This window comes from Carlito syrichta, unplaced genomic scaffold (genome assembly GCF_000164805.1).
Source record: "Carlito syrichta isolate Samal-C Ts95f unplaced genomic scaffold, Tarsius_syrichta-2.0.1 Scaffold315928, whole genome shotgun sequence".
Taxonomy (NCBI): domain Eukaryota; kingdom Metazoa; phylum Chordata; class Mammalia; order Primates; family Tarsiidae; genus Carlito; species Carlito syrichta.
The window spans coordinates 90,973-106,134 of NW_007260024.1; positions in this window are offsets into that span (position 1 = coordinate 90,973).

A 15,162-nucleotide genomic window follows, 5' to 3' on the forward strand; every position below is an offset into this window, starting at 1 on the left:
ACTTTAGTGACTAAAATATTAATTTTACCTCTTGAAATTATTTTATATAAATGTTTAAAAAATAAGATTACCTAAAATTGTAATATTTATGTCCTTGCCCTGAAATCCATTCCAATATTTGGTTTTGTGAATTCTGAGTTAATTGATAATACAATTTTTGTGTTTGAATAACAAAGTTAAACTACTCTTAGATACTATAACTTTCATATCTTTAAGTATTATTAATAATCATGTTTATTATTACATAAATTATAATAAATACAAAAATTACCTCATACTAACTGTTACCTATATGTATTATATTCCTAGGAAAAACTTTCATTGCACTTTGTGATCAGGGCATTATACATATTGTTAAGAATTGCATATTTTTATTTTTATCACAGACCTTACTGTACCTAGACTAGTACGTTATTCAGTAAAAATAAATTAGAGAGCTATGTCCATCTAGTGCAATGCTCACTATTTGCTCATACTGTGGCTTTTGAGAATCACATAGTTATTCAAATACTCATTTTTCTCATCTCTAAAACTGGAGTAATAATTTACATAATTAGATGTGACAGTAATTGAAGTATTATCTGAGGAAAATCCTGGTGAATTTGGGTACTAGCTATAATGGATATTATCTGATCTTATTCCTAGTTTCTAACATTATGCCATCTGCTTTGAAAACACAAATACCCCTAGTAGCATGCAAGATTCTCATTGTATAACAATATCACTCACACATTATTAAATACTTAAAAATTGATATTTACATAAGAGTATGATATGTAAATATTTTTAAGTGAATCTTAGTGTTTAAGAAATACATTCCAGTTGGACTTGGTGACTCAGCCTGTAATCCCGTGCCTTTGGGAGGCTGAGGTGAGTGGATTGCCTGAGCCTGCGGGTTCGAGACCCGCCTGGGCAGCAAGACCTCATCTCTACAATAAATCAAAAAAATCAGCTGGGTGTGGTAGCGCATGCCTGTAATTCCGGCTACTTGGAAGGCTGAGGCGGAAGGATTGCCAGAGTCCAGCAGGTCGAGGCTGCGGTGGCCGGGAGTGGCCACTGCACTCCATTCTGGGCGACAGAGTGAGACTCCAACTCAAAAAAATAAATAAATAAAAGAAATACATTCCAGCTGGGCATGGTGGCTCAGCCTGTTATCCTAGCACTTTGGGAGGCTGAGGCAAGAGAATTTCCTGAGCCTAGGGGTTTGAGACCAGCCTAGGCAACTTGGTGAGACCTCATCTTCACAATAAATAAATTAAAAAATAATTTAATGGTCGTGCATGCCTGTAGTTCCAGCTACTTGAAAGACTGCGGTGGAAGGATTTCCTAAACCCAGCGGGTCGAGGCTGCAGTGGCCATGAGCATGCCACTGCATTCCAGCCTGGGTGACAGAGTGAGACTCCAACCACACCCCCCCAAAAAGGGAAGAAATACATTTCATGTTAAAATAACCAACAGACCATAACTATCTTGCCAAATCTTGACTGTACTCAAAGGAGAATGATTTTTAATCAAAATTGGCAGCCTTCATTATGGCTCCATCACATGCCAATTATACCTTTGACTCATTATATTGCTGAGCCTTAGTTTCTACTTATATAAAAATGGAAAATTATAAATACTTTATATAATTTCAATTAGAATGAATTGAGAAGATAATGTGAAAGTGCTTAGCAAATTACCAGTATAGCATATAAACAGTGGTCAAAATTATTCAGATTATAAGTCTTCAAGCTGCCACAACTTTAGTGATACACACATACACATACATACATATAATGTACATTCACAAACACATGCACAGAGGTAATAAACTAAGGTTATAAAAATACTTTCTCTTACTACAGTAATATCTCATAGATGTGTTACAAAACAGCTAAGAGAATTGTGGTATTTCTATACTATTCAATTTTCTTCTAATAGACTTTAATTAAAAATTAATCATTGCAAGCTATGAGACTGATTTTCTTACAGATAAGTCACCCTCTGAAGTTTAAGGACATCCTTTTGAAAGAATAACCTCCTCATGGAGGATTTTAAAATAAGGGATGATGTCAGAAGAAAGCAGAATTTTGGTAAAGACAATGTTTATTTTTTTAAAAAACCCTATTTGATAAACTTGAATCATTAACACATGTTTCATTTTACCTCTCCTTTCAGGAAAATGCTAGTGTTGCTTTTTCTTGTCCTCTCTGAAGTAGGCATGAAAATTATTCTTGGTCTGGTCAGGCAAAAGTGAAAAAAACTAACACTACAGTCTCTGAAAAAATAATTAAGAAATGGCATACATTGCCACTCACTGACTCGTTGAACTTAGGACTTGCTATGTTCCAGATGGGGCTGTGTCTGCCATTTTTAATTGGTGCTCTGAGAAAACACAGAGCACCAATCCCAGCTAGCCTTCAATGAATATGAATAATCAGTGAGACATAAAACAAAATGATTCACTGTCATAGGCTCAAGATTCTTGAAATTAAATAAGGGAGACCTATTCACAAACAGAAGGACACATAGAAGTGGAGGCAAAAAAATAAAGAAAGCATTTTCACAGCAAAATTTTAAAAATAGAGATAGAACCAATACTTCAAAGGAGATATTAGTTTGGTATTAAGACATAGTCTCACATACTAGCTTATCAATGTCTCTCAATGCAGAGAATTACTGTACATAGAGATTAAAAATTGCTAGATTTTACTAATTACCACAATATTTTGAGTAACAAGAAAATTTACTGCAAAAGCAACTTAAAACATTTAATACCATTAATAGATTTGGGATGATAAGGTTTCAAAGAGCAATGAGTGCCCTTTGCTAACATACAGAACAATCAGTTCTTGAATTACAGTATCAATTACTAAGGCAAGGCTGTTGCAAAGATATGGGAAGAAAAATTCTAAAATCACATAAAAATTTTAAAAATCACAAAATTTTATGAATGCAAATTTTAATACTTGTGTTCTTAACCTGCAATATTGTCATTCTAGTAACACTTCAGAAATAAGTAATGTTCAGATTTTAATGTAAATGCTAAAGTATGAAACAGAATTAATCCTGAGTACTAAACGTTGAATCTCTGTAAATCAGTCAATACATGTATTTGCCTAGTAGAGGAGCTGTTATTTATGCATACAGACTGAATTAGAATATGTTCACTGAGTTAATAACTAAATTCATACAGTTTGCATGTACTCCATGTTACCTAAACCGAATATGATAGCTTTATGTTAGCAATCTAATTGGCATAAACCAGCTTTACAGAAATTATGTCTTCATTAATTGACAAAACATTTAGGCATCTACAGAATATATTATTAGTGTTCAAAATTTTACTATTATCCACATGAAACAAAACTTTGTTTTACTCAATATATTTAATTTTAGTCATTAAAATTATACTTTAATCGGCCAGGTTCGGTGGTTCAGCCTGTAATCCCAGTACTTTGGGAGGCCAAGGTAAATGAATTGTCTGAGCCCGAGGGTTCAAGACCAGCCTGGGCAACTTGGTGAGACCTTGTCTCTACAATAAATTTAAAAAAAAAATTAGTAGGGCTTGGTAGCGTGGGGTCTTTAGCTCCGGCTACTTGGAAGGCTGAGGCGTAAGGATCGCTGGAACCCAGCAGGTCGATGCTGGGATGGCCATGAGTATGCCACTGCACTCCAGCCTGGGCAATGAATGGAGTGAGACTTTGACTCAAAAAAAAAAAAAAAAAAGTATGCTTTACAATACAGTGTATTTAATTCCACTTATTAAAATTATACATTTCATAACTTTGAATTAAGTTTGCACATGTATCCCTTGAATCCATTTTTTTTAAAGATGTAATAGTATGTCTTCAAAAAGCCTGATTAAGTTTTGAAGTAGTATGGCACTATGTACAATTATTTTCAATTAAAAAAAAAGTGGGTTCAAAAAGCTGTTTCAGCATTATTTAAAACTGTATATTTTTCAGTTAACTTCAGCCTGTCTTTAGGTCTGACATCACAATAAGTCATTAATCACTCTCAGTAAGAATGGATCTGTGAATGATAAAATGGGACAGATATTCTTTTTCTTGAATAATTAAATAAGATTATTAGTTAAGTATGTATTGGAGTTAGCTTTAGTAATATAATAGTTCAGTAAAGAGCTAAAAAAAGATTTAATATTTGATATATTTGAAAACTTGGATACCAGCGAAAACAATCAGTAATCTTATTTCATATTTTAGTGTAATTTTCCCACTATGTCCTCTAATCAGTACAATTCAAAGGTCATGTTACCTGAAATAAACTAGATGGTTTAATCAGGAATAAATGTGATACAGAAAGTTTTACTTATTAACTCCTTATAAAAAATCTATATTAAAGAAGTAAAAGCTGCTTAGGTTGATAATACTAAAACTTACTCTCAATACAACCATAATTATTATGTTAATCTGTGACATAAATATAACACTCATATAATTTTTTTACTAAATATGTTAAAAATATTTCCAAATTAACCTGATGTCATGATTACTAACAATATAAAAATGATTTTAGAAAACTAAAAGCAAACGGATAAGATTGGGTCACATGGAACTGTTTTAATAAAGATAGAATACATTAAAACATTGAAGGCTACTTTCTATAATGACAGTTTGGTGAATGTTAATCAACTTTAGTCCACAGAAAACATACAAAGTGGAAACAATTGTTTAAACAATAATGTAAAATTTTAAAAATAACAATTTCAACAAACTGGAAAACTCAAACTATTTCATGAAAAATAGCAGTTATATGTGGTAAAAATGGAAAGTCTGTGGACTTTTAGACTGAGAGTATGGAAAAGGAATTTGAAATTAGTGAATTTTTGAAGTGAGAGAGCTTTAGAAGGGCTAAGAAAATAAACTCCCTACACATTCTGGGATGACTGATAAACAACATAAACTATACATAAACATGAAGAAGCCAAGATCCCTGTGAAAACTGAAAGCCTGGGAGACTTGAAAACTTTCTGTGCCTGTGAAAGCATTCTTCAACCCACATATATCTCAACTGGCAGAAAGCCTAATTGGCTTGAAGAGTCTGAGCATAGCCTTTGAAAATCACTTTCTGGCCGTTAGAACTACACAAATGCAGGATATATCCTGATGGAGACAAGCTAGAAAGAGAGACATCAATGACTATTACACAACAGGAGATGCAAATTTAAAAATTTGAGTCCAGTCATATTAATTGTATAGAAAAATAATTACCTTTGCAGAACAAAATGGAATCTATAGTCACTAAAATGTAATTTTAAAATGTTCAGTCTTCAACAAAATATTGCAAAGCAATAGGAAAGAGTGACTTTTATTTTGAAAAAAAGCAAATTCAACATAAACTGCTTTCAGTTTGACTGAGATGTGGGATTTCACAAACAAAATCTTCAGGATTTTCATAAATGTATTAAAAGAATTAGAGAAATATATACAGAAAATAAGTGAACAGGTAGGACATCTCAACAAAAACAAAAAAGAAAGTTAATCTTATAGAAATTTAAAGTTAAAAAATATAATAATTATACTGGCCAAAATCTGGTCATTGCCAGAGGTGAGGGATACTGATAATGATCAGATTTCAGTCATAGCCGGGCTCGGTGGCTCAACCTGTAATCCCGCGCCTTTGGGAGACTGAGGTGAGTGGATTGCCTGAGCCCGCGGATTCGAGACCCGCCTGGGCAGCGAGACCTCATCTCTACAATAAATCAAAAAGTCAGCCGGGCGTGGTAGCACATGCCTGTAATTCCAGCTACTTGGAAGGCTGAGGCGGGAGGATCTCCGGAGCCCAGCAGGCAAGGTTGCAGTGGCCGGGAGCGGCCACTGCACTCCAGTCTGAGCGACAGAGTGAGACTCCAACTCAAAAAAAAAATTTCAGTCATTACAGTTATGCTTCTTAAATCATTGTTTTTAAATGAAATCATGCAACATGTAGTTTTTGGTGTTTGACTTCTTTCACTTATCCTTACTGTATCCTTAGGTATTTTCATATTATTATTATTCACTTTTAATTGTTGGGTAGTATTTCACTGTATGTATATACCACTTTTTGCTTATACATTTATAATTTGAACATGCGATGAGGCATTTATGAATAAAATTGCTATGAATATCTATTTCCATGTATTTGTGGACCTATAGATTTATTTCTCTTGGGTATGAGTATAGAGTAGAAATGATTAGTCATATAGTAATACGTATTTAAATTAAAACAAAACAAAACAAAACATTTTGATACATGGTTTTCCAAAATGACTGCACTGTTTTGCATGTGGAAAAATACACTTGCATTTTTCCAGGTGGAAAAGGCCTATATGAAAACTTAAAAAGAAAGCTACCTGACTTTCTTAGGTAGAACCTGACAGTTTCTGGGATTGGTTAAGCTAGAAAACTGGAAGTGGTGGGGTCTGCGGATAACTAACTCAGCACTGAAGGTTTTGTCATCTTGGTATTTGAACTACTTTGAAAGTGGTCTGAATTAAATGATGCATGACCCAAAGTTAACAAGCTTTCCTCATTCCATGTCAGCCATATTAATTGATGGAGTGGTGTATTCTTGAACCATGACAGTGCAAAATGAGGAGAGAATATTGTGGGAGGAGAGGGGGAAGTTTTCCTTTGGTCTCTCATGTTACCACAAGTCTTCTGAGTAAGGGACATTGATAGCTTTATTCCAGACTGTCTTTATAAGAATATTTTGCACAGCAAACAGCTGTGGGAGAATAAAATAAGTTCTCCCTCAGGGACAGAAGGTAGTTTTGTTTTCTGACCAAGATAATAAAGATGACATGGTCAGGAAAAATTTGAACCAGTTTTTTGCTGCATACTTATAAGACTGTGGGTTTCCCAAGTTGCAGTGCCTCAGTTGTGACACAAACACAGTGTGTGTTCAGCATTATCCCTTGCTACTTTACATCTCCCTCATGGCCCTAGGAGCAAGGAGAATAGATGCAAATTCATGCCACCTATTTGTGCTGTGTGTTAAAAAATATCTTTGTCTCTAAATCAGTAATCTACCGTCTGGCAGCACCTACAAACCTGTGGCACACTAACTTACAAGCTTGCACATAAAGTAGATTTTCAGACCCTTTATTGATCTTGACAGCTTGAACTTCTAGAACACCTCTTGCAAGTAGAGAGAGGCACCAATAATCCATTGGATATTAGTACATCAGATAACAGAAACACTTATGAAAAAGAATAATGTAGTATAAAGAGAACAGATTGATGGTGGTGGGTGCTATTTTATGTAAGGTGGTCCATACTGAACAAAGACTTAAAGGAAGTGAGAACATGAACTATGGGTATAATCCAAACAGATGGCTGGTTTTTTATGTAAATCCTCAAATTGTTTTAACTGTAAATATTTTGTAGTTTGAATTTTTTAATCATTTGCATATATCCACTTTTCCGAAGAAAAATCCTAAAATTAAACTTGGTGAAAAAATAAAAGAGGAAAAGTGATGGAAGTAAAAATGGACAAATGGAAAACTCCTGCCAAGACTCCCCACGGAGCTGACACACTTTAGTTCTTGGTGTACTTTCCTCCTTAGTCTTTATTCATCAAGTAAAAGCTGAGAGTCTTCTGTATCCTCGGGGTATCTTTATGCTTTTATGAGATTCTGATGTCTGTCACCTTCTCTCTTTTCTTTTTGGTAATACCTATATTAAATTCAGTAGAGGAATTGGAAGCTCATGACATATGTGGTCTTATTTTTGTTATTCATTTTAAATTTTAAGGTCTCTTCTTATTCTTTATACTTATTCTCTTTTAAACACCCTCAAATTGTTTTAGGCCTATCATAGAGTGGTGACATTAAATAGTGAGCTTTAAAATATCTATAATGAAATTAGGCCTTTTAAGTTTTTCCTTTTAATATAATCTTACTTTTTCTTCATTATAAAAATTGCATTTGTTACTTAAAACTCAAATGTATGAGATTATGTATACAACTGCTATCACATTTATATACACATCTATACAATTAAACTTTCTTAATTCAAAAACACAAACATTGCAAGCTAAAATATTGATTATATTATTGTAAATAAAGTAAATAAAACTTGGCTTAAGATAAGCCAGTGAACAATGCTACAGTTTTCAAACCCTGTAATATTCACCAACATTGTGATACAGTGGCTGAGAAGTGTTACCACGTCCAAATGTTGCGATATGTATTGCAAGTATATATGCACATTTAAATATTTAGGTATGTTGAAAATATGTGACTATATTAAATGTAGTAGATAAACATACCCAAATATATTTTAAAATATGTGTAAATCTATATTATGAAAGCCTACTCTGAGCACCATACTTCTAATTTTCAAAGCTTACCCCTCTCAATAACAAACAGACTTGATTCTAACCCAGACAGTGGCTGCTTAGTAAATCCCTAAGAGATGGTTTATTCCAGATATCTCTGTCACTGGGTCTTCTTTGGGGTCATTAAGTAAGAGAGAGAATAGTAAATGAGATAGAAACACAAAGGTAAAGCGAAATGCATGAGTCATAATTTAGATAAAAGAAAAGTTGTTTCGGTCTAAGAAGTAAAATCTAATCCAAAGATCCCTAACTTGTAATTTATTATACATTTTCTAATTCTGCAAAGACACAGAGAGTCTTTGGAAATAAAGAAATGAGGATGATAGCATATAATTTAATCAAATCTAAATCTGAGAAAGCAATCACACTCTGAGTATGTGTGTTTGTAGGCATATACATCTACACAACAACATCTATTCTGGAAGCAGAGTACTGACATGACCCTGACACTGTGCTGGGTTAAGAGGGCAGTGGACAGTGAGAATGGGAAGTATTATAGTATAATGAGAATAAGTGAAGGTTCTTATGAATGGGATTATGATATGCCTAGTTATAGCAGTCTAGGGCAATCCATGATATAGAAATAACACAATAGGCTGAACAGGGGCAGTTTAATGTAATAAATTATCAACTATAGTAAGAGAGAAACAACAAGATAAACAGAAACTTTTTGCAATACCTTAGGATTGACAGAGATGTCAAAGCAAGGAAAAACGTTGGTTTTAGATCTATAGGAGACAATGTGATACAACTCATCCCACAATAGGGAGTTTCACTGGTTTGATGAGGCCAAAAGTTAGCCTGGCGTTGCTGGGCAAGTATTGGATCACCCACATAGTGCATGTAGTAGAGCAAGTGGTCAGCTGTCACATGTGTGGTGTGAGCATGAGGTGCGAGTCCAGGTGGGACAAAAAGCCTTCAGGTCATGGGGATCATTGTGATTGCAAAAGGTGATCCATGTGTAACATAGAGTCAAGAATACTCCATGTAGAGGTGCTCCATGTGTAACTCAGAGCCAAAGGTGCTCCATTCAGGCCACTGACAGCTCCCCAGGGAGGACTGTAGAATATATATGCTTCTCAGGAACTCCAGTTTCTGAGCAAAGAGGGTTGCAAAAAGCATATTGTCAGGTTGTAGTTGTATGGTCAGCAGGAAAAAGTTCCTGGCCCTACCTGAGCCAAATCCACCCTCACGTGGATGCCCTGACACTCACATAGCAGGGCCACCTAATCTGGAAAGGACAACCTCTTCTTTCTGAAATATCCCTCTTGGAGCCTCTATTGAGAAAGCTTAATATCCTGCTACCACAGAGGAACAAACCTTAAACGAATATATTTGTTTATCACAGAACATCTATTGAAGGGTGAAGTCAAAGCTGAGGGACAATATGCCAATAACTGATACAGGAGGACACCCAGAGCCATCAGTTCTTTCTCGGCTTTTAACTGGTGGGCAGCTTCCACTTATCGTGGTTGTACTATGATTGTCAGGTGGTTAGAACCATGCTTTCCTTGTATACTTCTAGAGGAAGAAAAAATACAGGGTGGAAAATAAAACTGGAGTAAAGGTATATATATTAGTTTGGTAGCATTCTCTTAGCAAAGTACCAGAGGCTGGTAGCTTAAACAATAAAAATGTATTTTATCACAACTCTGGAATCTAGAAGTCCTATTCATGAATGAATTTCTTCTGAGGCCTCTCTATTTATTTTGTAGATGGCAGTCTTTTCTGTGTGTCCTTAGATGATTTTTTTCTTCAGTGCATATCTCTGTCCTAATTTCTCCTTTTCATAAGGACACCAGTTATTATAGAGTAGAACCCACCCTTATGACCTCATTTTACTTTAATTATCTCTTTAAAAGCCCTATTTCCAAATACAATCACATTATGAAATTAGGGGTCACTATTTCTGAAATGATAGACAATTATTCTGTACGAATTTATTGAACATGCATTAAATAATTCAGCCACCAGTTCATTCTCATTCTGACACTATGTTTTCGTGTAGTAGATACTCCATCTCATTTTAACCCTGCCATGATGGTGGGAAGTGACTTGCGGCTAGTAACACTTTAAGTAAACTAGTTAGTATTCCGTTACGTTTAAGTCATTTTCTTTAAAAAATAAATTGCTTTTAGTTTATTTTAAAATTTACTTTTCCCAAGGGATGAAAAGATGTTTCCAAATAATATTCAACTAAGATTGAAGAGAGGCAAGAATATAAATCAATTTTATTGATTCCCATTATAAAAGCATATGTCTACAATGTTCAGAATACTAAAAAGAATGAGAATAGAATTAGAATTATCTTAAAGTAATATTCAAGGTAAAAAATTAGAATCAAATATAAACACAATGTAAGCAAAATACTTGGCAAGGCTTTGCAGAAATGTAAATTACATAGAAACGGTTTTTCCAATATCATGGTAAATAATCATTTCTCATGGAAGGAAATATCTCTTCTGTATTCCTGGTGTCCATCATAAGAAAATATTTGTATGTAATGCATTCTTCTTTCATCATATCAAAAATCTTTCTATGGATATGAAGAAAGTTAACTCTTTGTTAAATAGCATCTATTGGTCCTATTGCTGGAATGAATCTTTCACAGGCCCCGAGTAAAGAGTATTCGATTTCCCTCTTATCCTCTCTACCCAGAACATTGGGAAGCAGTTGATCAAATAAGACCTTCTTTGCTTATTTTTTTTTCAATTTAGTGACTCAAACTTTCCCTCCTGTAGGATGTTCCAACATGTGCCAAGTATAAAGACTCAAAAAGTGTGTTGGTCTCTCAATCAACCTATATCTTTTACCTAGTGTTCAACAGTATTAAATAGATAATTTGGTTCTCTGTGTATATATTATTTTGTTTTAATTCTTAAAACTGATTTAAAATTCAAGTAGGGTAAAAGAATGCTGTCTGTGCCTTCCATGTTCTTAGTAATTACATACTATTCCCCTAATCCCAAAGGTAGAAGAAAAACAAAGATACCTATAACACATATATGGGCATGCCTATCAAATATCTCCTCCACCAGTGTGATTCTAAACGTTAAAACTTGTTGAAGTCAACTCGTGACCCTACTGTTTTGCAGTATATTTTTATTAAACCTTACCATATTTTTGGTATAAATATATATATATACTTGTCAACTTTTTCCCCTGTCTTTAACACAATTATTTATACTGGTTTTGTCATTCATGTTTCATAGAAAATGACATATGACCAGAACTTAAACAAACAAACAAACAAAAATTGATGAATCAATTACCAAAATACTCAAAGTAATGTTTGAAAAGATACTTTATCTATACAGGCAAAAGTGGTCATAGGCATAATCAAATAAAGGAGCATGACCACAAATCTGACATCATACAAATTATATTGGCAGAGCTACATAAATCTTCCTGCAGGAGAATTGGCCTTCAGATATAATCTGAGGAGCATGCAGAGCTAAATAAATAAAACAGAGGGGTGATAACATTTAGTAGCAAACCAGTTTGGTATCCTAAATATTAGAATCCAATTGTGTGGGCGTCCTTTATTCTAGTGCAATCTCCCAATCAGACTTCTTGTCATTCATTGCTAAAAGTTTGAATACAAGAATCAGACGTATATCTTCTACTGTTTGAATGTAGATATCTTTTTATGGGTTGTTATTACACCTAGTAAAACTGATATCAAGCAGATTATAAACACATAACTAGCCAGGTGTGGTGGCTCAATTCCAACACTTTGGGAGGCTGAGGTGAGGGATTGGAGACCAGACCGGACAACTTGGCGAGACTTTGCCCCTACAATAAATCAAAAAATTAGCTGGGTGTGATGACGTGCACCTGTGGTCCCAGGTACTTGGAAGGCTGAGGCGGAATGATCACCTGAACCCAACACATTGAGGCTGTGGTGGCTGTGAGTGTGCCACTGCACTCTAGCCTGGGCAGACAGAGTGAGACTCCTACTCAAAAAAAAAAAAAGAAATGAAAATAAAGCACACAACTATGTGCTGACTGTAACCTTGAGTTTCTCTAATTAATATAGGCAAAAAAGAGGCTTGGATCTTTATTCATTTTGCCTTCATTCCTCTGATGAATTCCTATAGATTTTATTGTGCTTATAGATCTGCTTAGAATTCCAAAGGACAATTTGAAAAAAAAAACAAAAAACAAAAAACTTCACTAGTATATTTCAAAAAAAAAATGTAGAAAAAAATCTCTTATATTCAATCCACACCTCTGTAATGGTCTACTTATAGCTGTAACGGTTCTCTTACCATCTGTCCAGAAGTTGAGTAAATTTTAAACAGCCACATAAACACTGCATCTTAAGACCTAAGATTGTAACATGATGTTTTGAGTACTGAGGGATTAAAATGTCTTCAGTTCTATAAATGTGTAGATATATTGTTATTTTCCGTGACTTTCTCAATTATAGCATTTGTTTTTCATTTAATTTTCTCTCGTTTGGTTTCATGGTAGGAGAAATGTCAAGATTTTACACACACATAACTAGTCTGACACTTTCATACTCAACGTATGCAATAATTGGCTATTTTGACAGTGAAAAAATTTTTTTCATTCATAAATTCATATTTACAAGGCCTGGATTTTTCTACTTGCATAATGTATCTTATGATAAACTGGGCCTATTGAACCTGTGAGTACTGTATTTTATATACGAATTGCAAGGTGTAAATGCATAGGTGACTTACATTTAAGCTGATTTTAACATTTACATTATGTCATTTAAAATTGAAGCTAGCATAACTTAAGGGAAACTATACATTAAGAATAACAGTCCAGAAACAAGTGATTCATCATTTTAATTAAGTACCAGTCTAAAATATTTTTGAGAATTTTGTTAATACACCACAAAGTACAGTAATATATAAAGAAATGGATCTAAAAATCCATAAATAACAAAGTGCAGAGCAAACAAAAACTTATAAAAATTTAAATGTAGATAAAAATATAAAATAAAATTAAAAGCTCTTCTTAGAACCTTACTCCAAGTTTTCCTACCCCAAATTAATTTTGGTTACTGGTGTGCTTTTTATTCTAGGAGAAAAATATTTATCACTTGACCGCTTTTGTCTGTATACATATATGAAAGATACAGGATTTTTATTTTAAAAATGGATCATATTTATCACAATTCTATTAGAACAAGAAAATTTTATCTGATGCTTACTCAGTACACAGTAAGATTTTATGTGCTTGAATAATATGCCCACCCACAGTCACAAAATTAAGACATGCTAGTACCAAAATCCAATGTTATTTTCAACACATGGTGCTAGTGCACCTGAATATCTATCAGCAAGAAGATGAACTCAGACCTGCATCTGAAACCACACACACAAACCAACCCCAAATAGATGATAGGTTTAAAATGTGAGAACTAAAACTAAATTTGAGGAGAAAATGCGGGAATAAATCTTTAAGATATGGGTTAGGTAATGGTTGTTTAAGTATTACTCCAAGAGCATAATTCATAAAACAAACAAACAAAACCTAAATGTAACCCCACCAAAATTTAAAACGTTTCCACTTCAAACACAAAGATATATACAAGATAAAGAACTTTTGTATCCAGAATACACAGTTAACTCTTACAACTTGGTGATAAGAAAGCAAACAGTCTATTTTTATTTTTTTATTTTATTTTCATTTTTATTTTTATTTTTTGAGTTGGAGTCTCACTCTGTCGCCCAGACTAGAATGCAGTGGCCGCTCCCGGCCACCGCAGCCTCGACCTGCTGGGCTCCAGCGATCCTTCTGCCTCAGCCTTCCAAGTTGCTGGAACTAAAGGTGCGCGCTACCACGCCCAGCTAGTTTTTCATTTATTGTAGAGATGAGGTCTCACCAAGTTGCCCAGGTGGGTCTTGAACCCGCGGGCTCAGGCAACTCACTCACCTCAGCCTCCCAAGGTGCGGGATTACAAACTGAGCCACCAAGCCCAGCCAATCTAGTTTTAAAATGAGTAAATATGTAAGCAGATATTATATCAAATAATACATATTAATTGCTAACAAGATGTCCACATCATTATGGAAAGTCATCAGAGAAATGCACATTAAAAACACAGATACCATTTCATTTCCATTTGAATGGCTATGATTTTTTTAAGACAGAAAAAAACAATATTTGCAAGAATGTGAAGATTAAGGCACTCTCATAGATTGCTGGTAGGAATGGAAATTGTGTTGGTAAGGTGAAAATAATTTGTAAGTTTCTTATAAAACTAGTCATAAATTAACTTTATAACACTTTTACTCATAGGTATCTACCCTAGAGAAATAGAAATATTTTCACACAAAGACTTATACATGTTTATAATATAAAAACTTAAAATAACCTCACTACCCATCAACAGGGGGTAAATATAAAGACGCAAGGTGGTATAGGTTGAATATCCCTTATTAAAAATTATTGAGACCAGAATTGTTTCAGATTTTTTGGAGTTTGAAATTTTGCATAATGAAATATCTTCAGAAAGGGACAGGGTTTAAACTAAAAAATATTTATAATATGTATATGTATATCTCATACACAAAACTTGTAGGTAACTTCATGTTATTTTAAATGATTTAATTTACACAACAAAGTTTGTGTTAAGTATTAATGTGTGAGACTCCACTACTGGCATCACGTCAGTGCTTAAAGTGTTTTGAATTTTGGAGTTTCTCGGATTTTGAATTTTCAGATTAGAGATTCACAGCATAAATATATATTCAGTAGAATACAATTCAGCTATAAAAAGGAATGGACTATCAATACACGCTGCAACAAGAATGAACCTCAAAAACTTTGTGCTATGAGAAAGAAGGCATACACAAG